We start from the raw sequence: 25715 nt of genomic DNA on the forward strand, positions 1-25715 counted from the left end.
AAGTTTTCTCCCGACCTGGGAGCTAATGTCCAACAGCTCATGGATTCTGACCCTAATTCAATCAGGCCTGAAACTCCAGTTCTACAAAGTCCCTCAGAGAAACTTCATTATAACCCCCGAAAGATCCTCAAACGAGGAGCAACTAGCCTCGGAGCAGGAAATCCGGGGACTAGTAGGGAAAGCAGTCCTTCAGGAGGCCCGGGGGGGGGGGGGGAGACATGGGCTTCTATTCTCCACTATTCCCGAGAAAAAAAACAGATGGGACATACAGGACGATTGTGAATCTGAAAAAGCTGAACAAGCTGTTGAAGGTGGAACCCTTCAAAATGGAAACGATAAAATTTTCATTAAAAATGCTGTTTCCTGGTTGTTTCATGGCCGTCCTGGACTTAAAAGACGCTTATTATCACGTCCCGATACACAAGGACTACCAGAAGTTCCTCAGGGTAGCTGTTCCTATGGATGGAGTGATCAAGCACTACCAATATACAGCCCTCCCATTCGGCATCGTCATAGCCCCAAGGGTCTTCACCAAAGTGGTTGCAGAGGTGATGGCTCATCTAAGGGAGCAGAATTCCCTGGTCGTCCCATACCTAGACAACTTCCTGATAACAGGCAGCTCCTTCCTGGACTGCAAATCCCATCTGGGAAAGGTCATGGATTCCTTGACTCGCTTAGGGTGGCTTTTGAATCTGGAAAAGTCCAAGACAGAACCATGACAGATACAGGAGTACCTAGGTGTCATACTGGATTCAAAAATTCAGGAGTGTCGTCTCCCCTCAGGGAAAATTCAAAAAATCTTAAACCTGATATCACAGGCAAAATCTCACTCGTCTATGTCCCTTCGGAAGGCCATGTCCCTGCTAGGTTCCCTGACAGCGTGCTTTCCGGCCGTTCAATGGGCTCAAATACATACCAGGACCCTTCAGTGGGAAATCCTAGAGGCAGAAAAAGCACTAAAAGGGCATCTAGAAGGGCGGTTAACGCTATCTATAAAAACCACACTTCCCTAGAGTGGTGGGGGAACATACACAATCTGGGCCGGGGGAGTCCTTGGACAATCCCGACACCGCAAGTCCTGACCACAGATGCAAGCCCGGGGGCTGGGGGGCCCACCTCAACAACCTGGTAGCTCAGGGGGTCTGGACAGAACGCGTGTAACTAATGTCCTCAAACATGAAGGAGCTCCTAGCAGTAGACCAGGCACTCCGGGAGTTCATGCACACACTACAAGGACGTCACGTGAGGGTCTTCTCAGACAACCGAGTAGTAGTGGCATACCTGAACCACCAGGGCACGGTCCCATTCCCTAATGCAGACGACAGAGGTCATCTTTCACTTAGCCGAGGAGAACTTGCAATCCCTATCCGCTCTACACATAAAAGGGGTAGAAAACCACACCGCAGACTTTCTGAGTCGGACTCAATTGAAGCAGGGAGAGTGGGAATTAAGTCTGGTGGTTTTTCGGCAGTTTGTACAAAGGTGGGGCCGTCCCTCCATAGATCTGTTTGCCAGCAATCAGAAAAAAAAAAACAAAAAAAAAAAACCACGCTCTTTTTGCTCCCTAGATCCAAAGGGAACCCGGTAGCCGTGGATGCCTTTATGATCCCTTGGAATTACCCTCTAGCTTACGCTTTTCCTCCGACCGCTCTGATTCCAGCTGTTCTGAGGAAAATCAGAGAAGAGGAAGCGAGGGTAATCCTAATAGCTCCCTTTTGGCCAAAGCGAGCATGGTTTTAATGGCTGAGGAAGTTGTCAATCTCTGATCCATGGGTTCTCCCCGAGCTCCCGGACCTTCTCTCTCAGGGTCTGGTCCTCCATCCTCAGGTGTCAAGCTTACACTTGACAGCCTGGAATTTGAGAGGGCTCTTCTGAGGACAAAGAATTTGATCACCACACTACTTCAAAGTAGAAAACCAGTCACCACCAAACTATACGGGAAAACCTGGAAGAAATTCCTGTCAGTCTCCGGTTCCAGGTTGGGAGGAGAGGTTCCGTTGACAGCTATCCTGGAATTTTTACAGAGGGGTTTGAAGCAGGGCCTGGCCACAAGTACCTTAAAAGTTCAAGTTGCGGGCCCGGGAGCACTCTATAATTTTGACCTGGCCAGGGATAGATGGGTATCTAGATTTATTAAGGCATCAGCTAGATCCTGCCCTATCACATCCCAAAATGCTACACCCTGGGATTTGAACTTGGTCCTTTCAGCCCTAACTGAGGCACCTTTGGAACCCCTGTCAGAAGCATCCCTAAAAACTCTGTCTCTAAAAACAGCACTCTTGGTAGCTCTCACATCCGCAAGTAGGGTTAATGATATTCAGGCCCTATCGGCAGGGCCCCCCTTCACACAAATCTTGGAGGATAGGGTTATTCTGAAAACTGACCCTGCCTATCTACCAAAAGTGGCGTCAAGATTTCACAGGTCCCAGGAAATCACCCTCCCTTCTTTCTGCCCTAACCCTAGGAACACGAAAAAGAGGGTCCTGCATACACTAGACATCAGAAGGTGCCTAATCCAGTATCTAGAGGCAAAACAAGAGTGTAGGCAGGATAGTTCTCTATATAATAGATATAGATAAGGGAGGCCATCACATTATCTTACTCCTCATGTGGAGAAGCTGCCCCGGAGAAACTGAAGGCCCACTCAACAAGAGCGGTGGCAGCCTCCTGGGCGGAGAAGGCCGGTGCTACGATAGAGCAGATATGTAGAGCGGCAACCTGGTCTTCCCCCTCTACCTTCTTTAATCACTGCCGGCTAGACTTAACCTCTTCTTCAGACCTTACTTTCGGGAGAAGGGTTCTGGAAGCTGTGGTCCCCCCCCCCCCCCTAATGAGTCACTTCTCTGCAATTCTCTCCGTGGTGCCGTCATGGGGGAAGGAGAAAGACGTAGTTACTTACCGGTAACGGGATTTCTCAGAGCCCATGACGGCACCCATACATACCCTCCCTTCATGTGTGGGTGCGCACACTTATTAGTTAATTATTGTAGCCTCGTGGGGTGTCTGACGAGGTCTTAAATTATAAAATTTAGTGTTACTAACCTGGTGGTCCTCTCATGCTCTGTAAACAACTGATGCGGGAGAGAGGTACCGCCCTTTTATCTGTAAGTTTTCTGTCCTTGAAGGGCGGATCCCCTCTCTCCGTGGTGCCGTCATGGGCTCTGAGAAATCCCGTTACCGGTAAGTAACTACGTCTTTTTGGGGAAGAATCAACAACAAGTGGGACACAATCGTGAAGTGGAATGAAATTTATTTGCTATTTTAAACTTTTTTAACAAATTAAAAACTGAAAAGTGGGGCGTGCAATATTATTCGGCCCCCTTGAGTTAATACTTTGTAGTGCCACCTTTTGCTGCGATTACAGCTGCAAGTCGCTTGGGGTATGTCTCTATCAGTTTTGCACATCGAGTGGCTGAAATTCTTGCCCATACTTCCTTGCAAAACAGCTCGAGCTCATTGAGGTTGGATGGAGGGCGTTTGTGAACAGCAGTTTTCAGCTCTTTCCAAGATTCTCGTTTGGATTCAGGTCTGAACTTTGACTTGGCCATTCTAACACCTGGATATGTTTATTTTTGAACCATTCCATTGTAGATTTTGCTTTATGTTTGGGATCATTGTCTTGTTGGAAGATAAATCTCCGTCCCAGTCTCAGGTCTTTTGCAGACTCCAACAGGTTTTCTTCCAGAATGGTCCTGTATTTGGCTCCATCCATCTTCCCATCAATTTTAATCATCTTCTCTGTCCCTGCTGAAGAAAAGCAGGCCCAAACCATGATGCTGCCACCATCATGTTCGACAGTGGGGATGGTGTTTTGAGGCTGATGAGCTGTGTTGCTTTTACGCCAAACATATCGTTTTGCATTGTGGCTAAAAAGTTCGATTTTGGTTTCATCTGACCAGAGCACCTTATTCCACATGTTTGGTGTGTCTCCCAGATGGCTTGTGGCAAACTTCAAACAAGACTTTTTATGGATATCTTTGAGAAATGGCTTTCTTCTTGCCATTTTTCCATAAAGCCCAGATTTGTGCAGTGTACAACTGATTGTTGTCCTATGGACAGACTAACCCACCTCAGGTCTAGATCTCTGCAGTTCATCCAGAGTGATCATGGGCCTTTTGGCTGCATCTCTGATCAGTCTTCTCCTTGTTTGAGATGAAAGTTTAGAGCAGTGTTTCCCATACTCCAGTCCTCACAGACCCCACAGGTCATGTTTTCAGGATTTCCATAGTATTGCACAGGTGAGAGAATTCCTGATGCCTTGATGATACTTCCATCACCTATGCAATACTAAGGAAATCCTGAAAACACGACCTGTGGGGGTCCGTGAGGACTGGAGTTTGGGAAACACTGGTTTAGAGGGACGGCCGGGTCTTGGTAGATTTGCATTGGTATGATACTTCTTCCATTTCAACATGATCGCTTGCACAGTGCTCCTTGAGATGTTTAAAACTTGGGAAATCTTTTTGTATCCAAATCCGGCTTTGAACTTCGCCACAACAGTATCTCGGACCTGCCTGGTGTGTTCCTTGGTCTTCATGGTGCTCTCTGCACTTGAAACAGAACCCTGAGACTATCACACAGCAGGTGCATTTATACAGAGACTTGATTACACACAGGTGGATTCTAGTTATCATTACCAGTCATTTAGGACAACATTGGATCAGTGGATTCTAGTTATCGTTACCAGTCATTTAGGACAACATTGGATCAGTGGATTCTATTTATCATTACCAGTCATTTAGGACAACATTGGATCATTCAGAGATCCTCACTGAACTTCTGGAGTGAGTTTGCTGCACTGAAAGTAAAGGGGCCGAATAATATTGCACGCCCCACTTTTCATTTTTTATTTTTAAGTTTAAAATATCCAATAAATTTCATTCCCACTTGTTGATTCTTCCCAAAAAAATGTGAATTTTATATTTTTATGTTTGAAGCCAGAAATGTGGCAAAAGGTAGAAAAGTTCAAGGGGGCCAAATCCTTTCACAATGCGCTGTATCTACCACTCGCTGACCTCCCTCTGTGAGAAGCTGATGGTTATTAATGATGGAATACAATGTTTTATTATAGCGGTGAGTGCTGCATTCACTTCTTACACTCATTCATGTGGATTTGTCTGATTAGTGACCTGCACCAGCTTATATCATGGGGCTGCTCAAAGTATAAAAATTTACCAAAAAGGTGTGTTCTGTTTATTTTCTTTTGGTTTCCATTTTGTTTTACTTTTTTTTTTTTCTTTACGTGGATCTTTCTGTAAAAAATAAATAAATATAAAATAAAATATAGTCAACCTCTGGTATGCTCTACTACCATGAGATCCCCATAATAAAGGCAGAATTTAATAAAGGGTTACACATTTATCCAAGACATTGAAAGTTATGGTTAAAAAGGTAAAAAGACTTTTCTTTTTTTGCAGCAAAATTGGCTACAATTGCCCAGACAGGTTATATTTGCCCACAGCGTGGGACTGGGGAGTCTGGGGCCCACCCTACAGCTAGATGCAGATACCTGTTAGCCGTTATCCCCGTTATAGTGGGACCTCGACTGTAAAACACAGGCGGCTCCTGCACATCTACTGTGCGCACAGCACAACTGGGATGGACAATTACGGTAGTTTGCATTAAAGGGCTTCTTTGGTGAAAACAAGTTATCACCGATCCATGGGCTCCTCAGGATTGGTGATAACTTAATGATCGTTTGGGTCCGACCATTGGAAACCGCACTGATCAGAATTGGGAAGTTTTATCCCTGACAGGACACTTTTATCCCCATTTTAAAATGCAGCGGCAGGTGGGATGTCTGACCGCAGATCCATTCATTCTCTTTGGGGCTTCCAGAAAAAAACAAGAGCAGCGCTCGCAGCCATTGAGGGAATGAATGGATCAGTGGTGAAGTCACACATGCTGCTCCAGTCTAGTGGGGATAAAAGCTCCACATTCTACCAATCGGTGCGGGTCCCACCAGTCAGACCCCCACCAATCAATACCTTATCACTTATACTTTGGAAAGGTGATTACTTGTTTTCACAGTAGAATTCCTGTAAGTGCATCTTGTTCCAAGTATTTAATCACAAATCTAAATAAAGATTATTCTCCTAATATCAGAGAGAACAATTGACTGCTATACACAACACAATCCACTTTTTCAAGACCAATAATACCACATTCAAGGGAGAACTAACGTGACACTGTGACCAGACCACATATTACCAGCATAAAACGACCGAATAATCCCACGTAGAAGGGAGAAATACAGCCACACCGTGACCAGACCACATATTACCACCACATAGTGACCGAATAATACCACATATTGTATAAGGGACAAATATCGCCACACCATGATCAGACCAGATTTTAGCAGCATATAGCGACCAAATTATTCCACATAGAAGGGAGAACTACCGTCACACCGTGAGCAGACCACATGACCACCACATAGTGACCGAACAATACCTCATACTGTAAAAGGGACAAATATCGCCACACCATGACCAGACCAGATTTTAGCAGCATATAGCGACCAAATTATTCCACATAGAAGGGAGAACTACCGTCACACCGTGAGCAGACCACATATGACCACCACATAGTGACCGAACAATACCTCATACTGTAAAAGGGACAAATATCGCCACACCATGACCAGACCAGATTTTAGCAGCATATAGCGACCAAATTATTCCACATAGAAGGGAGAACTACCGTCACACCGTGAGCAGACCATATATGACCACCACATAGTGACCGAACAATACCTCATACTGTAAAAGGGAGAAATATCGCCACACCATGACCAGACCAGATATTACCAACATATAGCGACAAAATAATTCCACATACAAGGGAGAAATACCACCACACCATGTCCACACCACATAGTGACCAAATAATAACACATACAGGGATAAATACCACACCATGACCGGACCAGATATTACAACATAGTGACCGAATATTACAATACTGATCATTAATGAAATGTCCTCGGACGCACATTCAGTTGAAACCAGTGGGCCCCCTCTACGTCCTGCTCAAGGTCCTGCCAAGGACCCTGGCCCACCGGATAATCGTCCAGTGTCCCGGTGCTCCAGTCAGACCCTGTTTGCCCACCAAACTCATCCATTTAAATGTCTGATTTTAGAGTTTGCATTGTGTTCCTTTTCTTTGCTTATAAAAACATAATAATTATAGTCTATGGACCTTTTCTGATGCTGATGGTTCACAAAAGAAATTTGAGACATGTTTGATTGTAATCTGATTTGCAGATAAAGCTGGCCCATTCAAATGATTGGATTGACAAAAAAAGATCCATTTGCATCCTTGTTCTGTATGTTTTTCACTGACTAATGTTAGAAGTTTGTAAATCTTCATCACTTTTTTTCTCTCATCAATAGGTGGCAGAAAATGTCATTTTTCAACATGAGGAGAGAAAACTTCATTCCATCACTTTACCTGATGGGCCCATGCAGGGTCGGACTGGCCTGGTGTGATAAATTCCCGGTGGGCCCCGATGAGAGAGTGAGAGAATTGGTAGCGGGGGCTCTTAAAAAGTGCGGACCCTTTAAAAGCGCAGCCGAAGGAAATGTAGCGTCGCGTGCGGCGCTCATACTATTCAGTGGTGACAGCGGGTGACGCGCATAGTCACATGACAGGAGGACGTGTTCTTGGTGGGCGGTGACACGCACCGCGCTCTGCTTTCCCGCTGGTGGCTGGCAGTTGTGTGGTGTCAGGTGACACGCGGACGTCACGCTCTCATCTCCCTGCTCCCCTGCCGGCTTTTGATACGCCGACGCCGCGCTCTGCTCTCCAGTCCCGGCTCCTGCTCCCTTGGAATTGGCCTTGTAACACCGGCTCCCGTCCGGGTATGTAACACCGCACCGCCCTCTTCTCTCCTGCTCTCTTGGCCTTTTAAGCCGGCTCCTGGGCTGAGTATGCGGTGACCTGCACTCTGCTCTCTCACCATCACCCTGGAAACAAGGCTGCAGGCCCCGGCTACAGCTCTCCCTGCTTCAACTTCAAGTCAAGTGCAATAGCCACGTTTTTCTGGGTGAGTGTTCCCAGCATTGGTCATCATCCATATATGGAGGGGTCGCAGGCTGGTCACATGGTGACATGGATGGAGACATGGGGCTGAAGGGGGGGCTGGCTGGACCCATGGGGACTTGGGGCTGAAGGGGGGGCTGGATGGACCCATGGGGACATGGATGGGGACATGTGGCTGAAGGGGGGCTGGATTGACCGATGGGGACATGAAGCTGAAGGGGGGGCTGGCTGGACCCATGGAGACATGGGGCTGAAGGGGGGGGGCTGGATGGACCCATGGGGACATGGATGGAGACATGGGGCTGAAGGGGGGGGCTGGATGGACCCATGGGGACATGGATGGAGACATGGGGCTGAAGGGGGGGCTGGATGGACCCATGGGGACATGGATGGAGACATGGGGCTGAAGGGGGGGGCTGGATGGACCCATGGGGACATGGATGGAGACATGGGGCTGAAGGGGGGGCTGGATGGACCCATGGGGACATGGATGGAGACATGGGGCTGAAGGGGGGGCTGGATGGACCCATGGGGACATGGGGCTGAAGGGGGGGCTGGATGGACCCATGGGGACATGGATGGGGACATGGGGCTGAAGGGGGGGCTGGATGGACCCATGGGGACATGGGGCTGGATGGACCCATGGGGACATGGATGGATACATGGGGCTGAAGGGGGGGCTGGATGGACACATGGGGCTGAAGGGGGGGCTGGATGGACCCATGGGGACATGGATGGGGACATGGGGCTGAAGGGGGGGCTGGATGGACCCATAGGGACATGGATGGGGACATGGGGCTGAAGGGGGGCTGGATGGACCCATGGGGACATGGATGGGGACATGGGGCTGAAGGGGGGCTGGATGGACCCATGGGGACATGGGGCTGGATGGACCCATGGGGACATGGATGGGGACATGGGGCTGAAGGGGGGGCTGGATGGACCCATGGGGACATGGATGGGGACATGGGGCTGAAGGGGGGGCTGGATGGATGGATGGGGACATGGGGCTGAAGGGGGGGCTGGATGGACCCATGGGGACATGGGGCTGAAGGGGGGGCTGGATGGACCCATGGGGACATGGGGCTGAAGGGGGGGCTGGATGGACCCATGGGGACATGGGGCTGAAGGGGGGGCTGGATGGACCCATGGGGACATGGGGCTGAAGGGGGGGCTGGATGGACCCATGGGGACATGGGGCTGAAGGGGGGGCTGGATGGACCCATGGGGACATGGGGCTGAAGGGGGGGCTGGATGGACCCATGGGGCTGAAGAGGGGGCTGGATGGACCCATGGGGACATGGGGCTGAAGGGGGGGCTGGATGGGGACATGGGGCTGAAGGGGGGGCTGGATGGACCCATGGGGACATGGGGCTGAAGGGGGGGCTGGATGGGGACATGGGGCTGAAGGGGGGGCTGGATGGACCCATGGGGACATGGAGCTGAAGGGGGGGCTGGATGGACCCATGCGGCTGAAGGGGGGGCTGGATGGACCCATGGGGCTGAAGGGGGGGCTGGATGGACCCATGGGGCTGAAGGGGGGGCTGGATGGGGACATGGGGCTGAAGGGGGGGCTGGATGGACCCATGGGGACATGGGGCTGAAGGGGGGGGCTGGATGGACCCATGGGGACATGGGGCTGAAGGGGGGGGCTGGATGGACCCATGGGGACATGGGGCTGAAGGGGAGGCTGGATGGACCCATGGGGCTGAAGGGGGGGGCTGGATGGACCCATGGGGCTGAAGGGGGGGCTGGATGGACCCATGGGGCTGAAGGGGGGTGGTTGGATGGACCCATGGGGCTGAAGGGGGGGGGCTGGATGGACCCATGGGGCTGAAGGGGGGGGCTGGATGGACCCATGGGGCTGAAGGGGGGGGGCTGGATGGACCCATGGGGCTGAAGGGGGGGGGCTGGATGGACCCATGGGGCTGAAGGGGGGGGGCTGGATGGACCCATGGGGCTGAAGGGGGGGGGACTGGATGGACCCATGGGGCTGAAGGGGGGGGCTGGATGGACCCATGGGGCTGAAGGGGGGGGGCTGGATGGACCCATGGGGCTGAAGGGGGGGGCTGGATGGACCCATGGGGCTGAAGGGGGGGGCTGGATGGACCCATGGGGAAATGGGGCTGAAGGGGGGGGGCTGGATGGACCCATGGGGACATGGGGCTGAAGGGGGGGGCTGGATGGACCCATGGGGACATGGATGGGGACATGTGGCTGGCTGGACCCATGGGGACATGGGGCTGAAGGGGGGGGCTGGCTGGACCCATGGGGACATGGATGGGGACATGGGGCTGAAGGGGGGGGCTGGCTGGACCCATGGGGACATGGATGTGGACATGGGGCTGAAGGGGGGGGCTGGATGGACCCATGGGGACATGGATGGGGACATGGGGCTGAAGGGGGGGGCTGGATGGACCCATGGGGACATGGATGGGGACATGGGGCTGAAGGGGGGGGCTGGATGGACCCATGGGGACATGGATGGGGACATGGGGCTGAAGGGGGGGGCTGGATGGACCCATGGGGACATGGATGGGGACATGGGGCTGAAGGGGGGGCTGGATGGACCCATGGGGACATGGATGGGGACATGGGGCTGAAGGGGGGGGCTGGATGGACCCATGGGGACATGGGGCTGAAGGGGGGGGCTGGATGGACCCATGGGGACATGGATGGGGACATGGGGCTGAAGGGGGGGGCTGGATGGACCCATGGGGACATGGATGGGGACATGGGGCTGAAGGGGGGGGCTGGATGGACCCATGGGGACATGGATGGGGACATGGGGCTGAAGGGGGGGGCTGGATGGACCCATGGGGACATGGATGGGGACATGGGGCTGAAGGGGGGGGCTGGATGGACTCATGGGGACATGGATGGGGACATGGGGCTGAAGGGGGGGCTGGATGGACCCATGGGGACATGGATGGGGACATGGGGCTGAAGGGGGGGGCTGGATGGACCCATGGGGACATGGATGGGGACATGGGGCTGAAGGGGGGGGCTGGATGGACCCATGGGGACATGGATGGGGACATGGGGCTGAAGGGGGGGGCTGGATGGACCCATGGGGACATGGATGGGGACATGGGGCTGAAGGGGGGGGCTGGATGGACCCATGGGGACATGGATGGGGACATGGGGCTGAAGGGGGGGGCTGGCTGGACCCATGGGGACATGGGGCTGAAGGGGGGGCTGGATGGACCCATGGGGACATGGGGCTGAAGGGGGGGCTGGCTGGACCCATGGGGACATGGATGGGGAGATGGGGCTGAAGGGGGGGCTGGCTGGACCCATGGGGACATGGGGCTGAAGGGGGGGCTGGCTGGACCCATGGGGACATGGATGGGGACATGGGGCTGAAGGGGGGGGCTGGCTGGACCCATGGGGACATGTGGCTGAAGGGGGGGGCTGGCTGGACCCATGGGGTCATGGATGGGGACATGGGGCTGAAGGGGGGGGCTGGCTGGACCCATGGGGACATGGATGGGGACATGGGGCTGAAGGGGGGGGCTGGCTGGACCCATGGGGACATGGATGGGGACATGGGGCTGAAAGGGGGGGCTGGCTGGACCCATGGGGACATGGGGCTGAAGGGGGGGGCTGGCTGGACCCATGGGGACATGGGGCTGAAGGGGGGGCTGACTGGACCCATGGGGACATGGATGGGGACATGGGGCTGAAGGGGGGGGCTGGCTGGACCCATGGGGACATGGATGGGGACATGGGGCTGAAGGGGGGGGCTGGCTGGACCCATGGGGACATGGATGGGGACATGGGGCTGAAGGGGGGGGCTGGATGGACCCATGGGGACATGGATGGGGACATGGGGCTGAAGGGGGGGCTGGATGGACCCATGGGGACATGGATGGGGACATGGGGCTGAAGGGGGGGGCTGGATGGACCCATGGGGACATGGATGGGGACATGGGGCTGAAGGGGGGGGCTGGATGGACCCATGGGGACATGGATGGGGACATGGGGCTGAAGGGGGGGGCTGGATGGACCCATGGGGACATGGATGGGGACTTGGGGCTGGATGGACCCATGGGGACATGAATGGGGACATGGGGCTGAAGGGGGGGGCTGGATGGACCCATGGGGACATGGATGGGGACATGGGGCTGAAGGGGGGGCTGGATGGACCCATGGGGACATGGATGGGGACATGGGGCTGAAGGGGGGGGCTGGATGGACCCATGGGGACATGGATGGGGACATGGGGCTGAAGGGGGGGCTGGATGGACCCATGGGGACATGGATGGGGACATGGGGCTGAAGGGGGGGCTGGATGGACCCATGGGGACATGGATGGGGACATGGGGCTGAAGGGGGGGCTGGATGGACCCATGGGGACATGGATGGGGACATGGGGCTGAAGGGGGGGGCTGGATGGACCCATGGGGACATGGATGGGGACATGGGGCTGAAGGGGGGGGCTGGATGGACCCATGGGGACATGGATGGGGACATGGGGCTGAAGGGGGGGGCTGGATGGACCCATGGGGACATGGATGGGGACATGGGGCTGAAGGGGGGGCTGGATGGACCCATGGGGACATGGATGGGGACATGGGGCTGAAGGGGGGGGCTGGATGGACCCATGGGGACATGGATGGGGACATGGGGCTGAAGGGGGGGGCTGGATGGACCCATGGGGACATGGGGCTGAAGGGGGGGGCTGGATGGACCCATGGGGACATGGATGGGGACATGGGGCTGAAGGGGGGGCTGGATGGACCCATGGGGACATGGATGGGGACATGGGGCTGAAGGGGGGGGCTGGATGGACACATGGGGACATGGATGGGGACATGGGGCTGAAGGGGGGGGCTGGATGGACCCATGGGGACATGGATGGGGACATGGGGCTGAAGGGGGGGCTGGATGGACCCATGGGGACATGGATGGGGACATGGGGCTGAAGGGGGGGCTGGATGGACCCATGGGGACATGGATGGGGACATGGGGCTGAAAGGGGGGGCTGGATGGACCCATGGAGACATGGATGGGGACATGGGGCTGAAGGGGGGGGCTGGCTGGACCCATGGGGACATGGGGCTGAAGGGGGGGGGCTGGCTGGACCCATGGGGTCATGGATGGGGACATGGGGCTGAAGGGGGGGGCTGGCTGGACCCATGGGGACATGGATGGGGACATGGGGCTGAAGGGGGGGCTGGCTGGACCCATGGGGACATGGATGGGGACATGGGGCTGAAGGGGGGGGCTGGCTGGACCCATGGGGACATGGGGCTGAAGGGGGGGGCTGGCTGGACCCATGGGGACATGGGGCTGAAGGGGGGGGCTGACTGGACCCATGGGGACATGGATGGGGACATGGGGTTGAAGGGGGGGGCTGGCTGGACCCATGGGGACATGGATGGGGACATGGGGCTGAAGGGGGGGGCTGGCTGGACCCATGGGGACATGGATGGGGACATGGGGCTGAAGGGGGGGGCTGGATGGACCCATGGGGACAAGGATGGGGACATGGGGCTGAAGGGGGGGGCTGGATGGACCCATGGGGACATGGATGGGGACATGGGGCTGAAGGGGGGGGCTGGATGGACCCATGGGGACATGGGGCTGAAGGGGGGGCTGGATGGACCCATGGGGACATGGATGGGGACATGGGGCTGAAGGGGGGGGCTGCATGGACCCATGGGGACATGGATGGGGACATGGGGCTGAAGGGGGGGGCTGGATGGACCCATGGGGACATGGATGGGGACATGGGGCTGAAGGGGGGGGCTGGATGGACCCATGGGGACATGGATGGGGACATGGGGCTGAAGGGGGGGGCTGGATGGACCCATGGGGACATGGATGGGGACATGGGGCTGAAGGGGGGGCTGGATGGACCCATGGGGACATGGATGGGGACATGGGGCTGAAAGGGGGGGCTGGATGGACCCATGGGGACATGGATGGGGACATGGGGCTGAAGGGGGGGGCTGGATGGACCCATGGGGACATGGATGGGGCTGAAGGGGGGGCTGGCTGGACCCATGGGGACATGGGGCTGAAGGGGGGGGCTGGCTGGACCCATGGGGTCATGGATGGGGACATGGGGCTGAAGGGGGGGGCTGGATGGACCCATGGGGACATGGATGGGGACATGGGGCTGAAGGGGGGGCTGGATGGACCCATGGGGACATGGATGGGGACATGGGGCTGAAGGGGGTGGCTGGATGGACCCATGGGGACATGGATGGGGACATGGGGCTGAAGGGGGGGCTGGATGGACCCATGGGGACATGGATGGGGACATGGGGCTGAAGGGGGGGGCTGGATGGACCCATAGGGACATGGATGGGGACATGGGGCTGAAGGGGGGGGCTGGCTGGACCCATGGGGACATGGGGCTGAAGGGGGGGGGCTGGCTGGACCCATGGGGTCATGGATGGGGACATGGGGCTGAAGGGGGGGCTGGCTGGACCCATGGGGACATGGGGCTGAAGGGGGGGGCTGGCTGGACCCATGGGGACATGGATGGGGACATGGGGCTGAAGGGGGGGGCTGGCTGGACCCATGGGGACATGGGGCTGAAGGGGGGGCTGGCTGGACCCATGGGGACATGGGGCTGAAGGGGGGGGCTGACTGGACCCATGGGGACATGGATGGGGACATGGGGCTGAAGGGGGGGGCTGGCTGGACCCATGGGGACATGGATGGGGACATGGGGCTGAAGGGGGGGGCTGGCTGGACCCATGGGGACATGGATGGGGACATGGGGCTGAAGGGGGGGCTGGATGGACCCATGGGGACATGGATGGGGACATGGGGCTGAAGGGGGGGGCTGGATGGACCCATGGGGACATGGATGGGGACATGGGGCTGAAGGGGGGGGCTGGATGGACCCATGGGGACATGGGGCTGAAGGGGGGGGCTGGATGGACCCATGGGGACATGGATGGGGACATGGGGCTGAAGGGGGGGGCTGGATGGACCCATGGGGACATGGATGGGGACATGGGGCTGAAGGGGGGGGCTGGATGGACCCATGGGGACATAGATGGGGACATGGGGCTGAAGGGGGGGGCTGGATGGACCCATGGGGACATGGATGGGGACTTGGGGCTGGATGGACGCATGGGGACATGGATGGGGACATGGGGCTGAAGGGGGGGGCTGGATGGACCCATGGGGACATGAATGGGGACATGGGGCTGGATGGACCCATGGGGACATGGATGGGGACATGGGGCTGAAGGGGGGGGCTGGATGGACCCATGGGGACATGGATGGGGACATGGGGCTGAAGGGGGGGCTGGATGGACCCATGGGGACATGGATGGGGACATGGGGCTGAAGGGGGGGGCTGGATGGACCCATGGGGACATGGGGCTGAAGGGGGGGGCTGGATGGACCCATGGGGACATGGATGGGGACATGGGGCTGAAGGGGGGGGCTGGATGGACCCATGGGGACATGGATGGGGACATGGGGCTGAAGGGGGGGGCTGGATGGACCCATGGGGACATGGATGGGGACATGGGGCTGAAGGGGGGGGCTGGATGGACCCATGGGGACATGGATGGGGACATGGGGCTGAAGGGGGGGCTGGATGGACCCATGGGGACATGGATGGGGACATGGGGCTGAAGGGGGGGGCTGGATGGACCCATGGGGACATGGATGGGGACATGGGGCTGAAGGGGGGGGCTGGATGGACCCATGGGGACATGGATGGGGACATGGGGCTGAAGGGGGGGGCTGGCTGGACCCATGGGGACATGGGGCTGAAGGGGGGGGCTGGCTGGACCCATGGGGTCATGGATGGGGACATGGGGCTGAAGGGGGGGGCTGGATGGACCCATGGGGACATGGATGGGGACATGGGGCTGAAGGGGGGCCTGGATGGACCCATGGGGACATGGGGCTGAAGGGGGGGGCTGGATGGACCCATGGGGACATGGATGGGGACATGGGGCTGAAGTGGGGGGCTGGATGGACCCATGGGGACATGGATGGGGACATGGGACTGAAGGGGGGGGCTGGCTGGACCCATGGGGACATGAGGCTGAAGGGGGGGCTGGCTGGACCCATGGGGTCATGGATGGGGACATGGGGCTGAAGGGGGGGCTGGCTGGACCCATGGGGACATGGGGCTGAAGGGGGGGGCTGGCTGGACCCATGGGGACATGGATGGGGACATGGGGCTGAAGGGGGGGGCTGGCTGGACCCATGGTGACATGGGGCTGAAGGGGGGGCTGGCTGGACCCATGGGGACATGGGGCTGAAGGGGGGGGCTGACTGGACCCATGGGGACATGGATGGGGACATGGGGCTGAAGGGGGGGGGCTGGATGGACCCATGGGGACATGGATGGGGACATGGGGCTGAAGGGGGGGGCTGGATGGACCCATGGGGACATGGATGGGGACATGGGGCTGAAGGGGTTGGCTGGATGGACCCATGGGGACATGGGGCTGAAGGGGGGGGCTGGATGGACCCATGGGGACATGGATGGGGACATGGGGCTGAAGGGGGGGCTGGATGGACCCATGGGGACATGGGGCTGAAGGGGGGGGCTGGATGGACCCATGGGGACATGGATGGGGACATGGGGCTGAAGGGGGGGCTGGATGGACCCATGGGGACATGGATGGGGACATGGGGCTGAAGGGGGGGGCTGGATGGACCCATGGGGACATGGATGGGGACATGGGGCTGAAGGGGGGGCTGGATGGACCCATGGGGACATGGATGGGGACATGGGGCTGAAGGGGGGGGCTGGATGGACCCATGGGGACATGGATGGGGACATGGGGCTGAAGGGGGGGGCTGGATGGACCCATGGCGACATGGATGGGGACATGGGGCTGAAGGGGGGGCTGGCTGGACCCATGGGGACATGGAGGGGGACATGGGGCTGACGGGGGGGCTGGCTGGACCCATGGGGACATGGAGGGGGACATGGGGCTGATGGGGGGGCTGGCTGGACCCACGGGGAAATGGAGGGGGACATGGGGCGGAAGGGGGGGCTGGATGGACCCATGGGAACATGGAGGGGGACATGGGGCTGATGGGGGGGCTGGCTGGACCCATGGGGACATGGAGGGGGACATGGGGCGGAAGGGGGGGCTGGATGGACCCATGGGGACATGGAGGGGGACATGGGGCGGAAGGGGGGGCTGGATGGACCCATGGGGACATGGGGCTGAAGGGGGGGCTGGCTGGACCCATGGTGACATGGATGGGGGCATGGGGCTGAAGGGGGGCTGGATGGACCCATGGGGACATGGATGGGGACATGGGGCTGAAGGGGGGGGCTGGCTGGACCCATGGGGACATGGGGTTGAAGGGGGGGCTGGATGGACCCATGGGGACATGGATGGGGACATGGGGCTGAAGGGGGGGGCTGGATGGACCCATGGGGACATGGATGGGGACATGGGGCTGAAGGGGGGGGCTGGATGGACCCATGGGGACATGGATGGGGACATGGGGCTGAAGGGGGGGCTGGATGGACCCATGGGGACATGGATGGGGACATGGGGCTGAAGGGGGGGGCTGGATGGACCCATGGGGACATGGATGGGGACATGGGGCTGAAGGGGGGGGCTGGCTGGACCCATGGGGACATGGATGGGGACATGGGGCTGAAGGGGGGGACTGGCTGGACCCATGGGGACATGGATGAGGACATGGGGCTGAAGGGGGGGGCTGGCTGGACCCATGGGGACATGGGGCTGAAGGGGGGGGCTGGCTGGACCCATGGGGACATGGGGCTGAAGGGGGGGCTGGCTGGACCCATGGGGACATGGGGCTGAAGTGGGGGCTGGCTGGACCCATGGGGACATGGATGGGGACATGGGGCTGAAGGGGGGGCTGGCTGGACCCATGGGGACATGGATGGGGACATGGGGCTGAAGGGGGGGCTGGCTGGACCCATGGGGACATGGAGGGGGACATGGGGCTGACGGGGGGGCTGGCTGGACCCATGGGGACATGGAGGGGGACATGGGGCTGATGGGGGGGCTGGCTGGACCCACGGGGAAATGGAGGGGGACATGGGGCGGAAGGGGGGGCTGGATGGACCCATGGTGACATGGAGGGGGACATGGGGCTGATGAGGGGGCTGGCTGGACCCATGGGGACATGGAGGGGGACATGGGGCGGAAGGGGGGGCTGGATGGACCCATGGGGACATGGAGGGGGACATGGGGCGGAAGGGGGGGCTGGATGGACCCATGGGGACATGGGGCGAAGGGGGGGGCTGGCTGGACCCATGGTGACATGGATGGGGACATGGGGCTGAAGGGGGGGCTGGGTGGACGCATGGGGACATGGATGGGGACATGGGGCTGAAGGGGGGGGCTGGATGGACCCATGGGGACATGGATGGGGACATGGGGCTGAAGGGGGGGGGGCTGGCTGGACCCATGGGGACATGGGGCTGAAGGGGGGGGCTGGATGGACCCATGGGGACATGGGGCTGAAGGGGGGGGCTGGATGGACCCATGGGGACATGGATGGGGCTGAAGGGGGGGGCTGGATGGACCCATGGGGACATGGATGGGGACATGGGCTGAAGGGGGGGCTGGATGGACCCATGGGGACATGGATGGGGACATGGGGCTGAAGGGGGGGGTTGGCTGGACCCATGGGGACATGGATGGGGACATGGGGCTGAAGGGGGGGGGGCTGGCTGGACCCATGGGGACATGGGGCTGAAGGGGGGGCTGGCTGGACCCATGGGGACATGGGGCTGGAGGGGGGGCTGGCTGGACCCATGGGGACATGGGGCTGGAGGGGGGGCTGGCTGGACCCATGGGGACATGGGGCTGAAGGGGGGGCTGGCTGGACCCATGGGGACATGGGGCTGAAGGGGGGGCTGGCTGGACCCATGGGGACATGGGGCTGAAGGGGGGGCTGGCTGGACCCATGGGGACATGGGGCTGAAGGGGGGGCTGGCTGTACCCATGGGGACATGGGGCTGAAGGGGGGGCTGGCTGGACCCATGGGGACATGGATGGGGACATGGGGCTGAAGGGGGGGCTGGCTGGACCCATGGGGACATGGGGCTGATGGGGGGGCTGGCTGGACCCATGGGGACATGGAGGGGGACATGGGGCGGAAGGGGGGGCTGGATGGACCCATGGGGACATGGAGGGGGACATGGGGCTGATGGGGGGGCTGGCTGGACCCATGGGGACATGGAGGTGGACATGGGGCGGAAGGGGGGGCTGGCTGGACCCATGGGGACATGGAGGGGGACATGGGGCGGAAGGGGGGGCTGGATGGACCCATGGGGACATGGGGCTGAAGGGGGGGGGGCTGGCTGGACCCATGGTGACATGGATGGGGACATGGGGCTGAAGTGGGGGCTGGGTGGACGCATGGGGTGACATATGGATGGAGGCACGGGGCTGAAGGGGAGGCTGGCTGGACTCATGGGGAGACTTATGGATGGAGGCACGGGGCTGAAGGGGGGGGCTGGCTGGACGCATGATCGGACACATGGAGGTGAAGGTGGCCAAGTTGGGGACCTGGATGGACACATGGAGGTGAAGGGCGGCAAGCTGGACACATGGGGACCTGGATAGATATATGGGGTGGGGTGGGATGCATATATGAGGGGGACAGGATGGATATATGAAGGGGGGCGGGCTGGACACATGGAGGCCCGGATGGATATATGGGAGGGGCAGGCTGGACACATGGAGACCAGAATGGATATATGGGGGGGGGGGGGGTCAGGTTGGATAGATGGGTGGCCACGCTGGACAAGGGACTTTATTACTGTTTAGGGGCCAGATTGAGGAACTTTTAGTTTATGATGGCGAATGGGGAACATTATTACTTTAAAGTCCAATTAGGGACATTATTACTTCTGTAATATAATTTACTTTTTAGGAAACTGTTTTCCATAAGAGGGGACAAAAGGGGGGTCCTGTTACTGTGCAGGTCGCCACTATGTCGCTTTATTTCTTCAACTGGTGTAGTGTAGAATCCTGGGGAAAAGTGGGAATGTGCTCTAAAAGAGATCAGTTATTGATAACTGTGTGTTATTTTCTGCAGAGATGATTCCTGGCTGGAAGAAGTGATGGCGGACTGTGCCAGATGAAGAAAAGCGAAGATGAAGAACTTCACCTAGAGACATCACTGGTGAGTCAGTGTATTACTGTACACTTACACTATATAGTATATACTGAGCTCCTGTGTATGTCACTCGTGATAACTGTATTACCTGTACACTATATACAGAGCTCCTGTGTATAATGTCACCGGTGATCACTGTATTACCTCTACACTGACACTATATACAGAGCTCCTGTGTATAATGTCACTGGTGATCACTGTATTACCTGTACACTGACACTATATACAGAGCTCATATGTATAGTGACAGTGTTGTTAGTATTGTGGTTTTTATTCCTGATCAGTATTGTATTATTTGGTCACTATGTGGTGGTAATATGTGGTCTGGTCATGGTGTGGTGATATTTGTCCCTTTTGTATGTGGTATTATTGGTGTTGTTATAGTGGATTATGTTGTGTATGGCGGTCATTTGTTCTCGCTGAGATTAACTAGGAAAAGATTTTTTTCCATGAGGCCACGGCTTCACTATCAGTATTTGGTCAGTATTTTTTCTCAGTAGTGAGAGGCAAAAGCAGGAGTGGGTGATAAATCCAGAATTGGTGACTTGTTTCTATTCTACCTTTTCTCTGATTGTTCCTCACCTGGTTTTGGCTCCCACTCCTGAGAATAATACTGACTGAATACTGATAGTGGGGCTGTGGCCTTAGAGATGAAATACTTGGAGCAGAGCGTCAGAGATGCATTTACAGGGGTTCTCCGGTGAAAACAAGTCATCACCTCTCCACAGGATCAGTGATAAGTTATTGATTGGTGGGGGTCTGACTACTGGGACCTGCACCGATCGGCAGAATGTGGAGCTTTTCTCCCCATTAGACTGGAGCTCATGTGCGACTCGACCACTGATCCATTCTTCCAATCGGTGCGGTTTCCAATCAATAAGTGATCACCTATCCTGTGCAGCCCATGAATCTGTGATCACTTGTTTTAACCAAAGAAGCTCTTTCATGCAAACTCCAGAAATTGTCCATCCCTGTTCTAGTCTGTGCACAGTAGATGTGAGGAGCCGCCGGTCACTGCTCCACTATAACAGGGAGAGCAGAGAAAAGAGATCTGCATATTGCTGTAGGTGGCCCCTAGAGTCACTGTCCCCTGTGGGCCCCAGACACCCCAGTCCGACCCTGCTGACATCTGATTAAGGCCTAAGGCCCCGTTCACATGTCAGGTTTTAATCAGTGTTTTTTTCTCATTTTCATCTGATTTTGGTCAGTGTGGCAGTTTTTCTCCTCAGTGGGGCATATTTTTTATATGTAAAGTAAAAAGCTAAAGGTTTCCTAGCCTCGCTTGCCCGGCCTATAGACACTGGAAAACAAGCAGTACAGGCAACATGGTTGGTTCTGGCCATTTTTCTGACAGACTCATTGACTTCAATAGATGATCTTTATCTACAAATCGGATGAAAATCGGACCGGTCTCAGTTCTGATTTACAGATCAATCGTCCACAAAAAATAGAGCTGTAAACCTGTCCCCGGTCTATAACGGAGCATATTCTACCTGTTACAGAAATAACCAGACGTGAAAAGAGCCGTGTGCTATTCTTACAGGGAAGGGGCCACCATTTTATGTTTTGTATTAATAATTATGTAATCAATTATTTTTAATACAAAATTAAATGTTCCACTTTATTAGTTTTTTATTTATTTATGTTGACATTGGCCACTGGGGGCTGCCATTTTTATTTGGGGGGTGTGTAAGAAGCGCTCTTACACACCTCATTTACGGCAGCCCTGGCCATAAGAGACAGTAGTCAGTCACCGACCCTATCTCTAACATTAGAGGCCGCTCCTCCTGCCTCTAGCTGTGACCTGGGCACGCCCCCTTGGTGTTCAGGTCGCAGCCGTGGGAGGAGATTGCAGCCATCTTTGTGGAGCCTGCAGTGTAAGCTGTACATTCCCCCTGTCGTCGCACGCACTGCTCAGTCAGAGCGTGCCATGACAGGAGCTGCCGGGGAGGAAATGCCTGGGAGTGGAGGCCTCGAGTGAGTATCTGCGGCGGCGCCGTGCGGTGATCTCAGCTTCTCTGCTGTTATCACTGCCGACATCTTCAGGCAACACAGACACAGTGCTGCGTGGGAACGTGGAAGGTGAGTAGAAGCGTTTGTTTTTTGTTTTTTTTTCCTTTGCAGTGAATATATGGGGGCATATACCCACCAGGGTGGAGTTGGAGGCATATACCCACCAGGGTGGAGGGGGAGGCATATACCCACCAGGATGGATGGAAGAGGCATATACCCACCAGGATGTAGGGAGTGTGCATATACCCACCAATGAAGGGGGGCATTTACCCACCAGGATGGATGAAGGGGGCATATATCCACCAGGATGGATGGAGGGGGGGCATACACCCACAAGGATGGAGGAGGGGTGTATACCCACAAGGATGAAGGTGGGGCATATACCGACAAGGATGGAGGGGGGCATATACCCACCAGGATGGATGGACGGGGGCATATACCCACCAGGATGGATGGACGGGGGCATATACCCACCAGGATGGATGGAGGGGGCATATACCCACCAGGATGGATGGAGGGGGCATATACCCACCAGGATGGATGGAGGGGGGGCATATACCCACCAGGATGGATGGAGGGGGTGCATATACCCACCAGGATGGAGAGGTGGCATATACCCACCAGGATGGAGAGGTGGCATATACTCACCAGAATAGAGGGAGGGGGCATATACACCTTCCCAGGCTGGATGAATGGAGGGGCATATACACCTTCCCAGGATGGATGGATGGATGGAGGGGCATATACACCTACCCAGGATGGATGGATGGAGGGGCATATACACCTACCCAGGATGGATGGATGGAGGGGCATATACACCTACTCAGGATGGATGGATGGAGGGGCATATACACCTACCCAGGATGGATGGATGGATGGAGGGGCATATACACCTACCCAGGATGGATGGATGGAGGGGCATATACACCTGCCCAGGATGGATGGAGGGGCATATACACCTACCCTGGATGGATGGAGGGGCATCTACACCTACCCAGGATGGGGACCATATTCCATATACCAGGATGGGGCATATAGAAGGATGAGGGGCATATACTGTAGGGCGTATATGGTGTCATTACGCTTTGGCTCTTTTGATACCTGTGATACGTCTGACCTCATAGTATGTCCCCCCCTTTTTACTCTTTTGAAGGAGGCTGTTTTACACTTGAAGCATATATGTGTTACAATCCATAACTAAATCGTGTATATTTTTTATTTTTCCTCTTTATTGGTTAACTCCGGAATGAAGCACCGCTTTGTATTCATTTATATGAGATATTTTCATGTGCTGAGTGTCGGCTTATTTGTTACCCCCGCTCTTTTTCTCAGATATGATTGTAATTTGATTTATCTTGAGACGATGGATTTTCGTTTTTTATACAGTTCTTCCCATTTTTTGTATTGTTTTAGATAAACCTTGATAAAGGCTGAGGCTGAAGTGTTGGTCATACATCTGTCTCATGAACAATTTATTGTCTGAATAAATACCTTGATTTGCATCAATATCCATTGTGCCTAAAGGTTTATATATATATATAAAATAAGTATTTTTCCATGTGAGTTTTCTTATAATGTTTTTAAATAGAAGACCGTATTGCGATATCATTGAGATACAAATGTTTCTGTTGCGATCCTCAGCTCTACCTGAGAACACAATCTGCGTGGGACTGGGCCGAGTGGGGGGCATCTGGCCAACATATAGCGGCGGGCACTCTGCAGCAACTCAGCACTGTTGACTTTGGAGGTCCTCTTCATTCCCTGGTGGTCAGCGGCTGCATGCATCCCCTAGAACTAGATATGCTAAGATTGTTTGCTGTGGAGCCCTTTAGTTTCTATCAGATAAATGTGGAGGACAACTCAACATATCTGTCATCATAGACAATCTGTGCCGAATCCGCACCCCTCACTGCTGAGCAGCTACCCTGTCTAGGTGGCAGCACACAGTGCTTTGTGTGTGTCCCATTGTGTTACTAGTGATATAGCAGTATACTAGGGATGCACCAACTCCACATTTTTATTAATATTACTCCAGATATGGACGAAACCCTCCAAGATGCAGTCTTTATTATACTACAGAATTTTGGTGCATCCATAATATATGCTCAAGCACTTTAATAGAAACCTGTTCCACCATGTCCATCCTTCACTGCGTTACTGGTATTTATTTGGAAACACAGGGATATTCCAGGAAAACGTGTTTTATGCTTAATAAAAATAAACTGATCACATTTTCAGAGAATTTCCATTGGTATTTATCTCCTTTTTTGTAATTTATCTGTCTGGTTAATTCACACTTTTCATGTTTTTTGTACAACCAGTTAATGGGGTGGTCTCAGTTTCTTAAAGGGAGTCTGTCACCCCAATACTCAAATCATTTATGGATTTGTATAGGAATCTTGGCCCCTATAAAAAAAATATACTTTAGGTACAGATATTTTTATGCAAAAACAGCATTTACACCCCACGCTTAATTACCATCCTCTGCCCCTCCCCTTACGATGATTGACAGCACTGCCTATATTGAATCCTCAGCCCTGCACACACTGACACTGCAGGAGCTGAAAACTCAGTGTCCGAGCTTGCGGGCATCCTCTGATCCCCTTGTCCAGTCTACAGTTGTCTCGTTCAGTGGGCAGAAAAAAGCTTTTACTTAAAAATTGTAAGTCTCGATTTGAGTTTGCCAAAAGACATGTGGGAGACTTCCAAAATATATGGAGGAATAGGAATGTGCTGTGGTCAGATGAGACCAAAATTGAAGTTTTTGGCCACCAAGGTAAATGCTATGTCTGGCACCAAACCAACAGCTCATCACCCCAAGAACACCATCCCCACAGTGAAACATGGTGGTTGCAGTATCATGCTGTGGGTATGTTTTTCTGCAGCAGCCACCTCCATTATCTGAATGCAAGGAAGATTATGAACTTGTGCTACTTGTGCAGTAACACTTTTTCATTTCTGCTCCATTCTGTCTTCAAGCACAGGGTTAACAATGCTCTGACTCCATATCCGGCTTCATGGCTTGATCATAGATGCTGGATCCTGATTCCCAAGAAAATCCCACCAACCCAAGATTGTGAAAGAAATGCACAAAACACTTTTAGTGAATGTTAAATAGACCAAATTTTATTACAAATCATATTATTTCATTCAGTGTCTGAAATTTAGAATCAGCCAATTGCTATGAAAAAGACACTGAAAATGGCAAACCTCCGACTCACGAAGAATCATCCGTCAGCACTCAGGAGAGGAAAACCCCCTGTGGAGGAAACCTCTAGGGAACCATGGCTGGAGGACTTGCCCATCCCTCGGGCTTAGAAGGATAGTGCCAACAAGTAACAGCAAATTGTACAAGAATTTGTACATTGTATCATATTTACAGTGAGACATAATATACATCCACTATAGATATGATAGCAGTGACATCACATAGTCACACAAGTTACACATTACATCATCAGAAAACAGACAGTAATGGAGAAGGTCAAAGTAGGTGCCCTGTGCGAGCACCATATGGAGAAGTCTAATGCGACATCTCCAGGCCG

This window comes from Phyllobates terribilis, unplaced genomic scaffold (assembly GCF_046119375.1).
Source record: "Phyllobates terribilis strain yellow unplaced genomic scaffold, ASM4611937v1 Scaffold_284__1_contigs__length_2488782, whole genome shotgun sequence".
Classification (NCBI taxonomy): Eukaryota; Metazoa; Chordata; class Amphibia; order Anura; family Dendrobatidae; genus Phyllobates; species Phyllobates terribilis.